The 6,000-nt window shown below is 41.1% G+C and overlaps 1 protein-coding gene across 1 annotated transcript in view; it reads right to left on the bottom strand.

Annotated features, from left to right (window-relative positions):
- TENM4 (teneurin transmembrane protein 4) overlaps positions 1–6,000 on the bottom strand; it is a 619,397-nt gene that overhangs the window by 103,712 nt on the left and 509,685 nt on the right. The window lies entirely within an intron of this gene.

The following is a 6,000-nucleotide window of genomic DNA, read 5'->3' as shown; positions in this document are numbered from 1 at the left end:
CAGCAGGACTAAATAGTGAATAAAGCCACGGTATCTACCATGGCTACAGAGAGATCTATACAGGCAACCCACTAAAGATTCTGGCTAGATAGATGAGAAAGTAAGGGAGATTTTGCTGGAAAGGTTCAGTCTTTTTTGGCCTTTGTCACATTTATTTCCTGCAGACACAGAGTAACAGATGACCTCAAACTCTCAGGACATAAATCTTGTACTTTCAGCACCACTAAATTAATAATAACAACAATAATAGCAGTGGACACACGTGAGAAAAGCTTGCCAAGCGTACTCGAGTAAAATGAGGGTTTGCATATCTGTCAAGTCATCAAATGCACAGACAGTACTACTTTCCCTCCCACCGCCATAGCAGCATTCCCCAGTTCATTTTGAGATGCCACTGTTCATTGCAAAAAGCTTAGTAAAAAGCAGTGACAGGAAAGGAAATACAAAAAAAGCTCAGAAGAGGTTTGATGAAGCATCACATTTAGAAATAAAAGTTGTTAGCATGTAGTATAGATAGATCTTTAAATCAGATAAGGGAACTGGATGGTTTTCTTCTCGGGTAATGGGATATGGAGCCCTTCACTTCCAACTCATCAGTTCAAGCAAGACAGTTTGATAGTGAATGAAAATTGTTACCATGTGATGGCTGTTCAAAGACCTATGTGAAATGAGTGGTTGGTCTCAGTGTAGTTGCTGGGAGCTCTATATATCAGAGAAACCACCTTTACAGCTAGCATCCTACCAACAATTTCAGCATAGAGGCAAGAAATGAATGTGCTTGGAAGGCAACAATGTCCTGAGAGGTAGGTCTCTCCTGAAGTGGGATGAGATTTGGAGTTGTCAGGATAATGTATTTTTTATTTCAAAGAAACAGACAAGTGTGTCATTAAAATTAAAACAAGACAGTATGTCATTATTGCAGATTGTGGGCTTCAGCTGCATCCCAGTTATGCCAGTATGAATTAGAAGTCCTTTCACTAATGTTATTGGCATTATTTTGAATTTACTGTAATATAAATAGGTTGAGAATCTCATCTGTTATTATTGCTCTAGTACTTACGATGGCTTATACGTCATGGACTCGGATTCTGTTGAGTTATACCTCTTCCATTCTTGGAAGATTCTAGTGCCACAAAACATCACTGGCAACATCACTTCATGTGGTTACCCATACACAGAAAACTGAACAAAAAGCCTGTTCAGCGTTCCCAGAGTTTCCATTCTATGTGTGGGTCAAAGTGCAATGAATATCTGCTCTATGTAGACATGTACACACACACCATGAGTCATTTTCACAAGTGCTCTGCACCTCCCATTAATGATAATGGGAGCAGTGTTAGATTAGCAAAAGTGCTTTTGAAAATCACATCCATTATACTTACCTCTGTCTGTTCTGATATCTCTACATCTTTATAACTCCTTGCAAAACTGCCACAAAAATTTATCAGCTCGGGCACAAAACCTACCCATCTGCCTTTTCTCTTGATGACTAGCGATAATGAAAAAGAACTAATTACGTTTTATTTGCCCATTAAAAAAATGACTTGCTGCAGATGATTAGGCCAGTAGGATTCTGGAAGGTCAAATCTCAGATGGAATTTGAGAGACCGTTCACAGAATAAAGACCTGCATAGATGTAATATGCTTATCCTGATAGAAAAAAAAGAGAGACGGAAAAGAAACGACAAACCAGCCTTGTTACTATATCGACTACCGTTTCAAGCAAGACAAAATGTTGTCATTTTCTCCCACACATTAATAATGTTTTCTAAGGCTACAGACACTCTGCTGAGAGGACAGCAAACCAGCTGTACCATACCTCTTCATTACCCTGTCTTTATTCTAGGCATCAGAAATGTATTTTGGGACCTGAAGCTGCAAGACAGCAAGGAAATGTTGTTTTTGCAGGAAACAGTAGATAAATGTTTGAGGAACAGATGCACAGGACAATGTTTTGTACAGGTGGGACTGCTGAGGCCTCATCTGCAGATAAGTCTTTCAACCAATGTGTTTCAGGCCTGTATGGAGTAAGTTGGGGGCAATTACATCAGAGAGGTTTGCCACTGACATCTTAAAGTCGTTAAGGTCCTCTAGAGCTGAAATGAGGTTTGGCTACTCAACTCCCTCCACTATCAACAGCAGTCTCAGGGCAAAGCATTTCTTTCACTTAGAAAATGTAAAGGACATTTTTGTCAAAACCATGGAGAACAGCAGGAGTTAAGCTACAAACCAGATCATAAATAGTGATGTCTCCATCTGAACATTGTTTTCTTGTATTTTTTTGTTGTATGGTCCACAAGTGATCCAAGTAGTGCCCTACAGTGAATTGTATGGAGATATAATGAAACTGTACACAGCTATGACTTCTCATGCCCTAAGATCTCTCACTGGATCCATCAGAAGAGTGAGGATAAAGTGACATTTGCAAGAAGCTCCCTACCCATGAAGAGCAAGGCATTCAGGGACCTGCATGGATTAATAGAAAATACAATCAGAGCAAAATATAACTCATGCTTTAATGGTCCAAATAGACAAAAACAAATGTGGGAAGCCAGAACCAGCAGCAAAGGAAAATATAGCAAGGTATGATCTCACAAAACAATATGAAGTAATAATACAAAACACCTTTGAAATTTATAAAGCATAAGGGTGAATTTTCCTTAGAACTCTCTGCAAAATTTTCCAAGAGAAGACACAGAAGGAGGTGAGCACGGGACCCAGTGGCTTCTGCACCCCAAGTTTTGCAGCAGCAAAGCCACAGAGACCCATGATCCGTGCATGGATTCCTAACTCTGGTAGCTCCCAGAGCACAGATAGGCAGCACCGTAAGTTCTCAGCTATGGCCATGTTTATACAGCTTTTGATCTTAAAATGTGGTGGCTCCCTTATTCTACATATAGCCATAATATGACTATGGCACTTCAGACCAGAGAACAAATGTGCTGCTGAATTATCTGCATGCAAGGTTGAAAGTCCTGCGTAGAGGGATTACAGTAATTCATATGCTTTAAGGTCAAAGAGGCTACTACGATCAGCTTGCCTGACCTCTTATATACACAGGCTGTTCATTTTTTTTCCCCTCAGAACTGGATTAAAGGCTGTCTTTTAGAAAGTTATCTCATATATCAAGGACAGCTGATTACAGTGAGTCCACCACTTCCTCTGGTAAGCTATTCAAATGCTTAATTACTGCTAGGAAACTGCATCTTATTTCAAGGTTGAATTTGTCTAACAACTCCAATATCCCGCCACTGGAACTTGTTTTGCCTTTGTCTGCAAGGTTACCAACATTTCCTTCTGCCCTGCATGCTCTGATGTCTTTTCCATGTGCAAGTCCCTCCACACAGAGCAACAATCCATTCCAAACCTTTTCTCTGAGCAGCTGAGGAAGATTAAACTTCCCATCGTAAGGTTTGTTTTCCAGCTGCTGGATTTTTTTTGTGTGTGGCATCCTTTGATCTCTTTCCAGTAATTTCACATCTTTTGTTATGTGTGGGCATCAACGCTGGACACAGAACTGTGGCAGCAATATTGGGTACAGAAGAGAGACCACTTCCCAGCTGTTGGATTTTTATTCTTCTAAGGTTCACAGTAGCCTTTTAGCAACAGCCTTGTACTGAGAACTCACGTTGAGAACAATTATCTCCAGTGACCTCTAAATCCTGCTCTGAGTCATTGCTTTTCAAGAGTCTCCCAACCCGTAAGTATAACATGCTTTCTTTGTTCCCAGGGGTATTATCTTGCATTTTGCTGCATTAAGACACATTTTGTTTGATTGTGACCTTGTAGCGATGTGTGTCAGATCACTCTGTATCAAAATGATCTGGGTACGCTATTTACCACGATATCAAGCTTTAGGTGACCTGAAGTTTTTACCAGGAGAGATTTAAACTACATTCTAAGACAATGATGAAAATGCTGAATAGGGTTGGATCCAACAACCAATCCCAAGGGACCCCTCTAGAAAAACCTTCCATCACGGATGCCTTTCAATTAACAAATTAATTTGAAGATCTGTCACCAAGTCAGATTTTAAGCCATCTCTTGTGTTCCTCAGTAATTCTATGTAATACAAGTTTTTACACCTTTGAGACATTTTATGCATCCTATATAGACACAGGTGCCCTTACACCTAGACTGGCAGTCCTTTGTGTAAAGCCATGAAATAAATAACTTTTGCGATCTCAGAGTTACCATGGGGTGAATCAAATCACTGCCTCTGTGAAAGGGGAGCTATTGGCAAGACATTGCCACATCTGGTAAATAATGTGATCAATGGGTGGCATCTTTAACTAAGAATCATGTAATCATAGAATAAGTAAGACTGGATGGGACCTCTGGAAGTCATCTTGTGAGCCCTGTCTCATTCCCCTCAGAGAGGGATAGACACGAAGGGGAGTCATCAGGACTCAGCAAAAAACGTTCCTTTTCTGCCATTTACAATAAAGCAGCTCCAATATATTCAGCTAACATTATTTTTTAGGGGACCAAGGCCACTTTGATCAGATAATCTGCACTTTGTATATCACCAGACAGCGAGTTTTACTTTGGGATTACTGCATCTAGCTCATTTCTTGTAGGTGGAGTTGGAATACTGTTTTTAGAAAGATGCTCTATCTCATTTTAAAGATTGCAAATCCACCAATCCCATTAGTGAGCTCTTCCAAACACTACCGTAAACTCTAAAAGAGACTGTCTTTTTATTTTCTGTTCACAAAACATCTGAAGTGCCAGCATAACTCAATGAAATAACCACAATTCTCATTAAAGATTTGTATCTGCGATGTATTTTCAGCCTGTTCTCCATGTGAGCATTGCTTCATGGAAGGGCCTAAACTCTAAAGCTATCTGTGCCTTCTTGGAGCAGGACCTTGGCCTAACAAGCAAGACACTTGCTTAATACCAGCTGGAAAACACTTGGTATTAACTGACTTTAAATACTGTCACTGTAGCAACGGGGACAGCTACATTAGATAATGACAATAGATCTGAATGCTGACCTCACTCAGGAGTTTCACGAGGTACTCAATATCATAACTGCCTTCCACAAATAGTCACCTGGACGCCAAATTTAAGATGACCTAAAATTACTTGGCTTTCAAACACTGCTTGTGACCCATCACTTTCTGAAAATTGTGCCCTTTATGATGTTTAAATAGCATGCAAAAAAATACAGCCACCCAAACCAACCAGAAGTTTTGAAAATTTGCAGCTACTGGGGTCAGTGTGGAGGACACAGGCCTGTGTTTCGCATACTCTGCCCACCGGAGCTTCAGCTTCCATAGCGCTTGAGGAGCACTGTCTCATGCTCTCTGGTATTTACCTCACAAGGAGTTGCAGTATCCAAGCCAAAAGTAATTTTCTTCTCAAGAAAACAACAAATAAACTGAACCTGTTCCAGGTGTGTTACGATAGAAACAAAGTTGGTATGGTAAGCACCTCATCTGCCAGGTGGTTGGCTAAATGGGACATGCTCCTTCCCTCCCAAGCACGCAGGACGGGGCACGTGCTGCATAACTAAAGGGGTTTTGTGACTGTCTTCCTTGTCTGTAAGCCTTCACGTCCAGACTCTCCAGCTTCCCTGAAAGCCTCCTTTGCGAGGAATGGATTAAGATCCTAAGGCACACAACCAGCCACTAACTGACAGGAGAAACTGTGTGCCTATTGAACACCAGTGCTTATTAGGAGAGGCAGATCTTTTGGCTTACTTCTAAACTATGATGAGATGAGCATGACATATTCCCTCCCCAGAACAAAAACTAATTGTCACATTCACAGCCACTACTATCCTGCAAAATAATTACTCTCAGCAGTAATGGGGCTACTGTCCCCGCATTCCTCGGGTTGCTGCTGCACTTGCTGGCTGCAAAGTGCTCACAAATCCCACAGCAGTCTCACTCCTCTTTCAAGCCTCATGCAGTCTGGCTTCCAAGTCCCTCACCCACCACCATGCAGCACCAACAAGGTGTCAAGGATTAGTGTTTTGTACAGAAGCAAAGG

The sequence above is a fragment of the Pygoscelis adeliae genome, unplaced genomic scaffold, assembly GCF_000699105.1.
Source record: "Pygoscelis adeliae isolate BGI_AS28 unplaced genomic scaffold, ASM69910v1 Scaffold84, whole genome shotgun sequence".
Classification (NCBI taxonomy): Eukaryota; Metazoa; Chordata; class Aves; order Sphenisciformes; family Spheniscidae; genus Pygoscelis; species Pygoscelis adeliae.
This window is presented reverse-complemented; position numbering and strand designations above follow the sequence as displayed.